Consider the following 13,953-nt stretch of genomic DNA (forward strand, 5'->3'; position numbering starts at 1 on the left):
TTACACTGTTTCTCCAAGCCATCACAGCTGATATATCTTGGTGCTATCCCCAAACTGCCACTCTTAACTCCCTGTTACAGTGGATAGATGATCTTTGCTGGCAGGGGACCCTCCAATCCTTTCACCCTGATGAAGTTCTATTCTTTACTTTTATACTCACTCTTATTCTCATTCCCATTCTTATGCCACCCTCTACCTCTCCCCAGCTATCTCCACCATGCTATCAACCTTACCCATTCTCTCCTAGCCATTTCTAATCCCTCCTTAGCGAACAACTGCTGGCTTTGCATTTCCCTTTCTTCCAGTGCCTACACAGCTGTCCCCGCCTTACATGCAGACCAGGCAACATCTCCTGTCTCCCTGCACCTCCAAACTTCCTTTAACAGCCCTCACCTTTACCTTCCTGAAGAACTCATTTACTTTCTAGACAGGTCCAGCAAAACCTCCCCGGACATTTCACATCAGCAAGCTGCCACCCTCCTCCACACTTACTTAAAAAACCTTTCTCCTTATATCAACTCTACTACCCCCATATTTGGACCTCTCACAACACAGACTACTATTCCTGTGGCTGCTCCTTTATTTGTCTCTCAGCAAAGTCCCACTGGAATTCCCCTGGGTAACCTTTCACCTTCTCAATGTTCCTTTACTCTTCATCTCCAAAGCCCAACTACACACATCACTGAAACAATTGGAGCCTTCCAGCTCTGAATTACAGATAAGCCCTCTATCAATACTGACAAACTTAAAAATATTAGCAGTAATTAATGCTTAGGAAGACACTTACCCTGTATTTCACTCCATCCTTGGCTACCTTCCCCTTGCTCATCAGACTCTCCTCCCAGGCCCTCTTCTTGTTTACTTATACCCAGCCCCGAAAATAACGGTGAAAGGTTGCTCATAGATACCCAATGTTTTCTCATATACCATGACAATCGAACCTCCCCCTCTACGCAGTTACCTCATCAGTCCCCATTACAACCTCTGATGGCTGCTGCCCTAGCTGGATCCCTAGGAGTCTAGGTACAAAACACCCCTTTCAGCACTCCTCATCTTTTTACTTTGCATCTCCAGTTTTGCCTCGCACAAGGTCTCTTCTTCCTCTGTGAATCCTCTACCTACACGTGTCTACCTGCTAACTGGACAGGCACATGCACACTAGTTTTCCTTACTCCCAAAATTCAATTTGCAAATGATACCGAAGAGCTCCCTGTTCCCCTCATGACACCAACACGACAAAAAAGGAGTTATTCCACTAATTCCCTTGCTTGTCAGTTTAAGACTTTCTGCCTCCACTATTACTCTCGGTACTGGAATAGCAGGCATTTCAACCTCTGTCATGACCTTCCGTAGCCTCTCTACAGACTTCTCTGCTAGAATCACAGACATATCATAAACTTTATCAGTCCTCCAGGCCCAAGTTGACTCTTAGCTGCAGTTGTCCCCTAAAACCGCCGAGGCCTGTGACTTACTGCTGAAAAAGGAGGACTCTGTATATTTTTAAATGAAGAGTGTTGTTTTCACCTAAATCAATCTGGCCTGGTGTATGACAACATAAAAAAACTCGAGGATAGAGCCCAAAAACTTGCCAACCAAGCAAGTAATTATGCTGAACCCCCTTGGGCACTCTCTAATGGGATGTCCTGGGTCCTCCCAATTCTTAGTCCTTTAATACCTACTTTTCTCCTTCTTTTATTCGGACCTTGTATCTTCCGTTTAGTTTCTCAATTCATCCAAAGCAGTATCCAGGCCATCACCAATCATTCTATATGACAAATGCTCCTTCTAACAACCCCACAATATCACCCCTTACCACAAAATCCTCCTTCAACTTGACCTCTCCCGCTCTAGGTTCCCATGCCACCCCTAATCTGCTCGAAGCAGCCCTGAGAAACATCGCTCATTAACTCTCCATGCCACCCCCTGAAAAAAAATTTTTTTTCGCTGCCCCAACATGTCAATACTATTTTATGTTATTTTTCTTATTAATATAAGAAGGCAGGAATGTCAGGCCTCTGAGCCCAAGCTAAGCCATCGCATCCCCTGTGACCTGCATGTATACACCCAGATGGCCTCAAGTAACTGAAGAATCACAAAAGAATTGAAAATGGCCACTTGTGAAATTCCTTCTCCTGGCTCATCCCGGCTCAAAAAGCTCCCCCAATGAGCACCTTGTGACCCCCTACTCCTGCCTGCCAGAGAACAACCCCTCTTTGCCTGTAATTTTCCTTTACTCACCCAAATCTTATAAAACAGCCCCACCCCTATCTCCCCTTCCCTGACTCTGTTTTTGGACTCAGCCCGCCTGCAACCGAGGTGATTAAAAAGCTTTATTGCTCAAAAATAAATAGATAAATAAATAAATACCCTATGATGCATAGACAGTTCGCCACAGTTAAAAAAAAATTTTAACCCAAAATGTCAATACTGATGCTCCTCGATTTACAATGGGGTTACATCCTGGTAACTCCATCATAAATTTAAAATATTGTAAGTTGAAAATGCATTTAATACATCTAACCTAGTGAACATTGTACCTTAACCTAGCCTCCCATAAACATGCTGAAAACACTTACGTTACCCTACAGTTGGGAAAAGTCACGTAACACAAAGGCTATCTTATAATAAAGTGTTGAATAACTCATGTGATTTATTGACTATTGCACTGAAAATGTAAAAAAGAATGGCTCTGTGGGTACTCAAATACAGTTTCTAGTGTCATTGTAAAGTCAAAATATCATGGTAAGATGTACCGTAGTGGCCCGGTGTGGTAGGTGTGGGAGGCCGAGGTGGGGAGATCACTTGAGGCCAGGAGTTTGAGACCAGCCTGGCCAACAAGGAGAAACCCCGTCTCTACTAAAAATTAGCCAGACGCAGTAGCACATGCCTGTAACACCAACTACTTGGGATGCTGAGGCAAGAGAATCACTTGAACATGGGAGGCGGAGGTTGCAGTGACCCCTACCACTGCACTCCAGCCTGGGCAACAGAGTGGGACCCCTTCTCAAAAAACAAACAAGCAACAACAAAAAAAAAACAGTTGTACCATTGTAAGTCGGGGACCATTTGCAGTAACAAGATTGAGAAATCTTGCTTTAGAATATTGTGTGACTATGCATAATAAAAATTTGGTTTCCAACTTTAATAAAAACTAATCTGTAAGGCTAACCAAAAGGTAATTTGACCTTGACATTAGCCCATCATTTTTGTATATTCATTTTTTCAAAATCTCATTTTGTTTAAAGCAAAGTTACATGGAGGAAGACAAGCTTCCCAATAAAGTATGTATTAATTAAACAAAGCCCTAGGGGGTTGGCTTATACCTACAAAATTGCACATCATTGAAAATTGAAATTTGCCAAGGACAAAAGTCACTGCACAAATCAATAATCCCCTAGGATAAAAAATGCTCACTTTCTATGGATATTCTGTTTTCACCTTAAGATTCATAATAGCTTGCCATATTTATGACACCTGAAGAGAAGGAATAGGAAAAAAATCTATCATGTCAAAAGGCATCATAGAGTGTTCTGGATGACTTGAACAATACTGAGACTAAAATAGTTGTAGGGGTCTATTTTGAAGGTGGAGATGGGGGACAGAAGATTACAAAAGATATGCCATCAGCAATCAAATTCTAGGTTAGTTAGACTTCATGCTGCTTTCTTGAACATATCTTTCTGTTCTTCTTAAGGCCCCATTATTAATCTCAGCTTGCCAGGACAATTTAATATTTCCTCTTCTTATTTTACCCTCATTTTTAGTTGCAAGAAACTACATTGTCTATCATATTAATTCTGATAACAGTACACGTTTAAATACCATATCAGGGTTTATGTATATTTATATCCACATTGCATATATATGTATCCATGCATATAAGTATATCCTGATTCTATATTATTAGTAACATCATTCTTCTCTGGTAATAATTTGGAAGAAGTTCAAAAATTTATTAAACATTCTCATTTTGGCTCTATAGACAGTTATTAGAAAAATTATTATCTAAGTACAACCTGCTAAATGCTTAAGACATGTACTTTATTCTTCTGGGTTGCTATAGATTTTTAAAGTCTCATTCTTATTTTAAATTAGAACATCAACAGCACCTAAAACATTTTTACTGAGGTGACATTTAATGGTATTATCTATGTTCTTATAAGGTCACTAGAACATTCAGTTGCGTGAGCAACATTTGTGCATCTTTCACACATTTGTAAGTGAAGATATTACCCAGTATTTCACTCAACATACTTTCTATTGGTATCTAGAGGATAAATCCATTTTTAAGCTTAATTTCAAGGTTTATTTACAGATGAATATTATGCAACACTTTTCCAGGTTATAAATGTTACTTTTTCATCTTCAATTCAATACACATGTATGTGATTGTGAGATACATATGTAAAGGTTTACAAAGGAAAGGAAGGGAAGCCAAGAGGGAAGGGGCTTTTAAGGATGAATTAAGAGAGCATGACTTGTTGCAAAAATAGCTGTAATTGCTTGATACTTAAGACAACTCTGAAAGCCAGTTTATTTTCTAAATAAAGAGGGATGGTAGAAAATCCTAGAGAAATGGGAACTTAGAGCTGTTAAGAAAGTGGCAAAGAATGTTAGTTTAAAAATATCAATCTCCAGATTACAAGTTGATGAGGAGTCAAAGAAAGTTATGGTTAGCCCACTCTCTATAAAAGACACTTAACTGGTTAGGGGAAAATTGAAACTCAGTAGAAACTTCTCTAATTCTGACCACAAAGGTGGCAGGAGAGCTCATTAACAGAATTGCAAGGTGCTTGAGTAAATTTTGAGTCCATTTTGGAGAAAAATTTTAATATATATAAAGTAAAAAATAATTTTAGGACTTCTTCTGTTTTGTATTCTTTCTTACATCTTTTAAAATCAGTCTATTATTTATCATTGTATAAAAATTCATTTTGGAATTATAAATACATGATTAGATTTTACACATAAATGGATAACATCTTATTATTGCTTTGAGTTCTTTCGAAAAATCAGTTTCTTCTAAATTATTCAATATCCATGTTTCAGTCACAGCTGAGTCCTGTCACTGTGCTTACCTGGTAGTATTCTTAGTTGAATAGTCAATCCAGGTTAAGTTTCTTAAAATATAAACTACTCAAAGTTCTAAACCAGGGATTGAAAATGGGCAATAACAGGATCCTGTAATACAAGATGACTTCTTATTATTCCTTTAACCACTTTGAGTTTACCAGTCAAACTCGGTACCTAATTGAGATAACCAACTTACCACAGGAAACTGTTAACATCTATGCCTTTGCTCCCTCAAGTTTTCCTGGGTTAATGTTAATTGTTATACTTAAGTATACAAACTGTCACATGTACAAAATAAAATGAATACTATGTTTGATGTTTTCAAGGAAGCAATTGTACTCAGATTAACATCTGTAAGTAATGAACAATTCAGGAATAATTATATTCCCATTCACATTAATGCAAATTATTCATGCAGATTAACAAGTCCCACAAGATCAGGATCCAAAAGCAACTGGTTACACTTAAAATAAGTTATATACCCTGAAAGTATAGGAATATCAGCAACAATTGAAATTATGACCCAAAGCAATAATATTGTAATTCTCTGGCCTCCTAATATTCACTTCCACAGAATACATCATAACTAGGTTAAACTAGATAAAGGTGGAAAGATTAGTGAGAAATTCATAGACGGGTTAAATTATTTGCAGAATAATAAAGTTTAAAATTTATTTGCAAGTTTGTACATGTTTACATGTAGTAGAATCTCACAAACTCAACTACATGGAGAGGGAAGACCTACTTCAATTAGCAAAACTATATACATTGTAAGGATTTTTAAATGAATGCATTCAGATATATATTGTAACTACAACCAGAAAAACAACAAGCTTTTAGAAGTCCCAAAAGAGACTTATTTTAATGACTAGAGAAGAAAGATTTGCAATTAGCATATTCATTATTTGTATGTAAATTGATTATTCTAACAGCTGCTTAAGGGTGTTAAAAAACAATTTGTTCTATTAAGGAATTTAAACATTCTCCTTAAAATCTTGTTTACCTGTTTAATTTGCTGAACAATGTCATTCCTCAATCAGAGGACAAGGGAAAAAGAAAGATTCAGATTGTCTCTGTTGTTAATTTTCCTCTGGTGAGATCCTTATATAAAAAGGACAGCCAGAGGCTACAGTTCAATACTAATATTTTGGTGACTTTCTTTATTCTTTAATTAAGTGCTGCATTTTTTGTTTCTGGCAGGAATATATTTCGCACTGGTAAAGATGATCTTTCTGCAGTAGTGACATCTTTTTTAGTGATGAACTCACTAGTAAAGTTCAGAATAAAAAAGGTAGAGAGAATTAACAAAGTAAATTTATTCTCAAGAATGGTTGGTAATCAATAGTCTATGACCTTCATTTTGGCACGAGATCAAATCATGTCTTAAAACTGATGATAGTGGGAGTACTACAGAGTTTGATGTCTGGCCCCTTCTCTAGGATTCCAATTATAAGAACCTTTTATTTTCTTCTTAAGCAAGCATAAGCGAGAGATTTGAACAGAAAGCCAAGTAATTATTCTAAGATCTGACATTATCTGTGGTATTCCTCTCCCTGCAGGAAAACTAAGGCAAACTATCCCTTCAGCCAGCTCCTGCCAGCCCTTGAAAATGAATCAATGCTAGTGAGACAGATTAGGGATGGGAACCAGTCTCCAAACCCCCACCTCCCATGTCCCACCAAGGACTTCTACTGCAAGCTGGGGTTTGGGTGTGGCCGGCAGGGACCCCAACCAATCCATCCAGACCATGTACCCTCTTGCTGAAAGCACCATACCCACTGGTTGCAGGACCATGAGGAAGCTAAAATAAGCAGCTCCTATCATAAATCTTACTCAAAGGAGTTAACCCTATCTCCTGCATGTGCACAAGACCAGGAGAGTAACCGATCCTTAACCCTAGCTTCATTGTAATACTAAAAATCACACCCAGGGGTGGAAATATATGTATTTATTTTTTTTGAATTTTTTTTCCATAGTTTATTGGGATACAGGTGGTGTTTGGTTACATGAGTAAGTTCTTTAGCAGTGATTTGTGAGATTTTGGTGCACCCATCACACAAGCAGTACACACTGCACCCTGGTTGTAGTCTTTTACCCTTGTCCCCTCCCATGCTTCTGCCCACGTTCTCAAAGTCCATTGTATCATTCTTATGCCTTTGCGTCCTCATAGCTTAGCTCCAACATATCAATGAGAACATATGATGTTTAGTTTTCCATTCCTGAGTTACTTCGCTTAGAATAACAGTCTCCAATCTCATCGAGGTGGCTGCAAATGCCATTAATTCATTTCTTGTTATGGCTGAGTAGTATTTCATGGTATATATATGTGTGTGTGTGTGTGCGTGTGTGTGTGTGTATCACCGTTTCTTTATCCACTCGTTGATTTATGGGCATTTAGGTTAGTTCCACAATTTTGCAATTGTGAATTGTGCTGCTGTAAACATGCATGTGCAAGTATCTTTGTCGTATAATGACTTCTTTTCCTCTGGGTAGATACCTAGTAGTGGGATTGCTGGATCAAATGGTAGATCTACTTTTAGCTCTTTACCGAATCTCCACACTGTTTCCCACAGTGGCTATACTAGTTTACATTCCCACCAGCAGTGTAGAAGGAATTCCTTGATCACCACATCACACCAACATCTACTGTTTTTTTTTTATTTTTTGATTATGGATGGCCATTCTTGCAGGAGTAAGAATGCAGGTGGTATCGCATTGTGGTTTTGATTTTTATTTCCCTGATCATTAGTGATGTTGAACATTTTTTCATTTGTTTGTTGGCCATTTGTATATCTTCTTTTGAGACTTGTCTATTCATGTCCTTAGCACACTTTTTGATGGCACTGTTTGATTTTTCTTACTGATTTGTTTGAGTTTGTTATAGATTCTGGTATTAGTCCTTTGTCAGATGTATAGATTGTGAAGATTTTCTCCCACTCTGTGGGTTGTCTGTTTACTCTGTAGACTGCTCCTTTTGCCATGCAAAAGCTCTTTAGTTTATTAAGTCCCAGCTATTTATATTTGTTTTTATTGCATTTGCTTTGGGGTTCTTGGTCATGAAATCCTTGCCTAAGCCAATGTCTAGAAGGGTTTTTCCAATGTTATGCTCTAGAAATTTTAAAGTTTCAGGTCTTAGGTTTAATTCATCTTGAGTTTATTTTTGTATAAATTGAGAGATGAGGATCCAGTTTCATTCTCCTACATGTGGCTAGCCAATTATCCCGGTACCATTTGTTGAAAAGGGTGTTCTTTCCCCACTTTATGTTTTTGATTGCTTTGTCGAAGATCAGTTAGCTGTATTTGGATTTATTTCTGGGTTCTCTATTCTGTTCCATGGGTGCCTATTTTCATACCAGTACCATGCTGTTTTGGTGACTACGGCCTTATAGTTTGAAATCAGGTAGTGTGATGCCTCCAGATGTGTTTTTTTTGCTTAGTCTTACTTTGGCTATGCAGGCTCTTTTTTGGTTCCATATGAAATTTAGAATTGTTTTTATCTAATTCTGTAAAGAATGACGGTGGTATTTTTATGGGAATTGCATTGAATTTGTAGATTAGTTTTGGTAGTATGGTCATTTTCACAACATTGATTCTACCCATCCATGAGCATGGGATGTGTTTCCATCTGTTTGTGTCATCTATGATTTCTTTCAGCAGTGTTTTGTAGTTTTCCTTGTAGATGTCTTTTGCCTCCTTGGGTAGGTAATTCCTAAGTATTTTATTATTTTTTTGCAGCTATTGTAAAAGGCGTTGAGTTCTCGATTTAATTCTCTGCTTGGTCCCTGTTGATGTATAGAAGAGCTACTTATTTGTATATATTAATCCTGTATCTGGAAACTTTGCTGAATTCTTTTATCAGTTCTAGAAGCTTTCTGGAGGAGTCTTTAGGATTTTTTAGGTAAATTATAATATCATCAGAAAACAGTGACAGTTTGACTTCCTCTTTACTGATTTGGATGCCCTTTATTTCCTTCTCTCATCTGATTGATCTGGCTAGGACTTCCAGTAGTGTGTTGAAGAGAAGTGGTGTGAGTGGGCATCCTTGTCTTATTCCAGTTCTGACACGGAATGCTTTCAACTTTTCCCCATTCAGTATCATGTTAACTGTGGGTTTGGCATACATGGCTTTTATTACATTGAGGTATGTACCTTGTATGCTGATTCTGCTGAGAGTTTTAATCATAGAAGGATGCTGGATTTTGTTGAAGGCTTTTTCTGCATCTGTTGAGATGATCATGTGATTTTTGTTTTTAATTCTGTTTATGTTATGCAGATGTTTTTCTGCATCTATTGAGATGATCATGTAATTTTTGTTTTTAATAAATGTTTATCACATTTATTATTAAACTATCCTTGCATCCCTGGAATGAAACCCACTTGATCATCATGAATTATCTTTTTGATATGTTGTTGGATTTGGTTAGCCAGTACTTTGTTAAGGATTTTAGCAGCTATGTTCATCAGGGATATTGGTCTGTAGATTTCTTTCTTTGTTATGTCCTTTTCTGGTTTTGTTATTAGGGTGATACTGGCTTCACAGAATGATTTAGAAGGGTTCCCTCTTTATCTTGCAGAATAGTGTCAGTAAGATTGGCACCAGTTCATCTTTGAATTTTTGGTATAATTCTGCTGTGAATCTGATTGGTCCTGGATTTTTTTGTTTTGGTTGGTAATTTTTTAATTATCATTTTAATCTCACTTCTTATTATTGGTCTGTTCAGGGTATCTAATTCTTCCTGATTAAGCTAGGAGGGTTGTATATTTCCAGGAATTTATCAACCTCTTCTAGGTTTCCTAGTTTATGCAAGTAAAGGGGTTCATAGGAGCTTTGAATGATCTTTTGTATTTATTTGATGTCAGTTGTAATATCTCGTTTCACTTCTTAATGAGGTTGTTTGAATTTTCCCTCTTTTCTTGGTTAATCTTGCTAATGATCTATCAATTTTATGTATCTTTTATGTAGCTTTTTGTTTCATTTATCTTTTGCATTGTATTTTGTTTCAATTTCCTTTAGTTCTGCTTTGTTCCTGTTATTTCCGTTCTTCTGCTGGGTTTGGATTTGGTTTGTTCTTTTTTCTCTAGTCCTTGAGGTGTTACCTTAGAAATCTTATGCTCTTTCAGTCTTTTTGATGTAGGTGTTTACAACTATGAACTTTCCTCTTAGCACTGCCTTTGCTGTATCTCAGAGGCTTTGATAGGTTTTGTCATTATTGTCATTCAGTTCAAAGAATTTTTTAATTTCCATCTTGATTTCGTTTTTGACCCAATGATCATTCAGGAGCAGGTTATTTAATTTCCATGTATTTGCATGGTTTTCAAGGTTCCTTTTGGAGTTGATTTCCAATTTTATTCCACTGTGGTCTGAGAAAGTGTTTGATATAATTTCAATTTTCTCAAATTTTGTGAGGTTCATTTTGTGGCCTATTACATGCTCTATCTTTGAGAAAGTTCCATGCACTGTTGAAAAGAATGTGCATTCTTTGATTGTTGTATGAAATGTTCTGTATATATCTGTTAAGTCCATTTGTTCCAAGGTATAGTTAAAATCTATTTTTTCTTTGTTGACTTTCTGTCTTGATGACCTGTGTATTTCAGTCAGTGGAGTATTGAAGTGCCCTCCATTATTGTGTTGCTGTCTATCTCATTTCTTAGGTCTATTAGTAACTGTTTTATAAATTTGGGAGCTCCAGTATTAGGTGCATATAGGTTTAGGATTGTGATATTTTTCTGTTGGACAAGGCCTTTTACCATTATATAATGTCCTTCTTTGTCTCTTTCAACTGCTGCTGTTGGTTTAAAGTTTGTTTTGTCTAATATAAGAATTGCTACTCCTGCTCGCTTTTGGTGTTCATTTGCATGAAATGCCTTTCTTCCCCACTTTACTTTAAGGGGAGGTGGCAGGCAGGTGGAAATGGACTCTCTGAGGGTTCTTAGCTTTGGTCGTTTAATGTTCTATTTTTGTGCTGGTTGGCCTCCTGCCAAGAGGTGGTTCTTTATGGAAAGAATCAGCTGTGGTAGTATGGAGATAAACTGGTGGTGGGCAGGGCCCTAGAACTCCCAAAAGTATATGCCTTTTGTCTTCAGCTATGTTGGTGGGCAGGGAAGGCCTATCAGGTGGGGGCAGGGCTAGGTGTGTCTAAGATCAGACTCTCCTTGGGTGGATCTTGCTGCAGCTGCTGTGGGGGATGGGGATGAGGTTCCCAGGACAATGAATTTGTGTACCTAGAAGGATAATGGCTGCCTCTACTGAGTCATGCAGGTTGTCAAGGAATTGGGGGAAAACCAGCTGTCACAGGCCTCACCCAGCTCCCATGCAATCCAAAGGGCCAGTCTCCCTCCCCCATGTCCCCCCTAAAAGCACTGAGTCTGTTTCCAGGCAGTGGGCGAGCAGGACTTGAGAATCTGCCCAGGCTACCCCCTCCCAACTGCAAAAGAAAGGGGCTTTGGTTCTTCCCCTGCCTGTGGAGTCTGCATACCAGATTCACACCCTCCCTGGAGTTCTTGCCAGGAGGATTCTCACCTGGTTCAAATTGTTACTAAATTCAGCTGGAGACTTCCTTCTCCCTGTGGCATTTTCCTCACACCGCTGGCTGCCCCACCCAGATCCCTGTGATGCCAGGCAAGAACAGCCTGCTTGGGGACCCAGCAAGCTTCCAGGACCTTTCCCACTGCTTCCTCTCCCCCTATATTTTGCTCAGCTCTCTAAATCAACTCAGATCCAGGTAAGGTCGGAAATTCCTCCCGCAAACTAGACTTTCAGTTTCTCCAGCAGGGCTGTTGTTTGGGAGCGGAGGATCTCCCTTTCCCGATTCTTCAGTTTGAGCACTCACAGTATTTGGGGTGTCTCTTGGGTCCTGCAGGAGCAATATGCTTCCTTCATAAGAGTCTGTGGGTCCTCTCGGGATTCCTGGTTTGCTCTTGCAGTCATCCTGGAGCTAAAATTCATGATCCAAGCGTTTACACGCTGCTCTGTCTGTCGGAGTTGGAGCTACAATCTAGTCCTGCCTCCTGTCCACCATGATGATCAAGGGGTGTAAATTTAATGTGCTAATGGAACATGCAATGCATGAAGAAGCATATTATTAAAGCACACAGGTGCTAAAATTTCCTCACCTCTACCTACCTAAACATCACTCCTTTTCTGCCATAACCCCTTTAAAACTACCTTTTCAATTCCCTCTGAGGGGTCACCAGAGAATTTCTCTCTCTCTCTCTCTCTCTCTCTCTTTCTGCCTCCCTTATGCTGGGGCGTAAACTCCAATAAAGCCTTGTCTAGGAAAACTCTTTGGGCCTTGTGGCATTAGCACACAGACTTATTTAACCTCCACCCTGCATTGATTACCTTCCCTTCTACCTGTTGCTTGATCTAGACCAGGGCTTTTCACACTTTAGTGACCATATAAATCACTTGGAGGGCCTTGTTAAAATGCATATTTTGAATTATGAAGTCTTGAGTAAGTTCTGAGATTCTGCATTTCTAATAAGGTCCCAGGTGATGCTGCTGATTGATGCACCAAACATAAGTAACAAAAGAGCTAGAACTTAAATCTCAAGTCCCTGGTTTTAACACTGGTATAGTCACAATGATGATGATGATGATAATAGCAGCTAACAAATATATAAAAATGTTTCAAAATTTGTCGTAATTTTCTGCACTAATGTGAAAACTGGGATGCTATGTTTTGAAGAAATCTCTGTGAGAATAACACAGTACTTAAGAATTCAAACATCTCACACTATTTTAAGCTGTTTCAGAAAGAAGAAAATATGAAACTAAATAGGAGAGAAAAGGAGGAAGGAAGGGAGGGAAGGAGAGAAGGAGGAAGGGAGGAAGGAAGGAAGGGAAGAAGAAAAGGAAGGAAGGAAAGAAGGAAGGATGGAAGGAAGGAAGGAAGGAAGGAAGGAAGGAAGGAAGGAAGGAAGGAGTATTCATCCATTCTTATACTGCTATAAAGAACTGCCGGAGACTGGGTAACTTATAAAGAAAAGAAGTTTAATTGACTCACTGTTCTGCATGACTGGAAAGGCCTCAGGAAACTTACAATCATGGTGGAAGGCAAAGGGGAAGCAAGGCACCTTTTTCACATGGCAGCAGGAAGGAAAATGAATGCAGGAGGAACTACCAAACACATAAGACTATCAGATCTCGTGAGAACTCACTATCATGAGAACAGCATGGAGGAAACCACGCCCACGATTCAATTACCCCCACCTGGTCTCTCCCTTGACACATGGAGATTATGAGGATTATGGGGATTACAATTCAAGATGAGATTTTTGGGTGGGGACACAGCCAAACCATATCAGAAGGAAAAAAAAGGACAAATAAATGGGAGCCTGCAGAGCCATTTTATCAGAAAATACTGCTATTGGGACAATGCTTCCAGCATATGTACAATCTGTTCTTTCATTCAGCAAATATTTATTGAGCATATTCTATGCAAAGGGCATGAAGTTCTAAAGATACTAAAATTAGCATGACAAATAGGATCTTTGCCATCCCAAAGTATATAGAAGAGCAGTTCACACCATCCATCTTCTGTGTATGATGAAACTACTTCAAATATTTTTTAAATACTTGAGTTCTCCCAGAGGTTTTCATTTCTATCATCCCTTTCTTCTACAAAAGTGTTGTTCTACAGATGCTTACAAGAGTCTAGCAAATATTGAATAGTATGTCTGCACTCATGCATTATTATTACACCTGTTTCATCATGAGCAAGTAGCAGGAAAACAGGCTATGAGTCCTTCAAGTTGATAAGGCAGGGTTAGAACAGCAAAATTAAACACAGGAAATGGGCCAATATTATATATATAAGAGAATTAACAACAACAAAAGTAAAGGCTGTTTTTAGCACTTTTTTTTAACTTCCATAAAAA

At 38.5% G+C, this 13,953-nt stretch overlaps 1 long non-coding RNA gene across 2 annotated transcripts in view; it reads right to left on the minus strand.

The window, feature by feature from the left end:
- The window catches only part of LOC134736344 (uncharacterized), a 393,342-nt gene that overhangs the window by 89,651 nt on the left and 289,738 nt on the right, over positions 1-13,953 (minus strand). The gene's annotated exons all lie outside the window — the stretch shown is intronic.

Source organism: Symphalangus syndactylus, chromosome 1 (assembly GCF_028878055.3).
Source record: "Symphalangus syndactylus isolate Jambi chromosome 1, NHGRI_mSymSyn1-v2.1_pri, whole genome shotgun sequence".
In the NCBI taxonomy this organism is placed as follows: Eukaryota; Metazoa; Chordata; class Mammalia; order Primates; family Hylobatidae; genus Symphalangus; species Symphalangus syndactylus.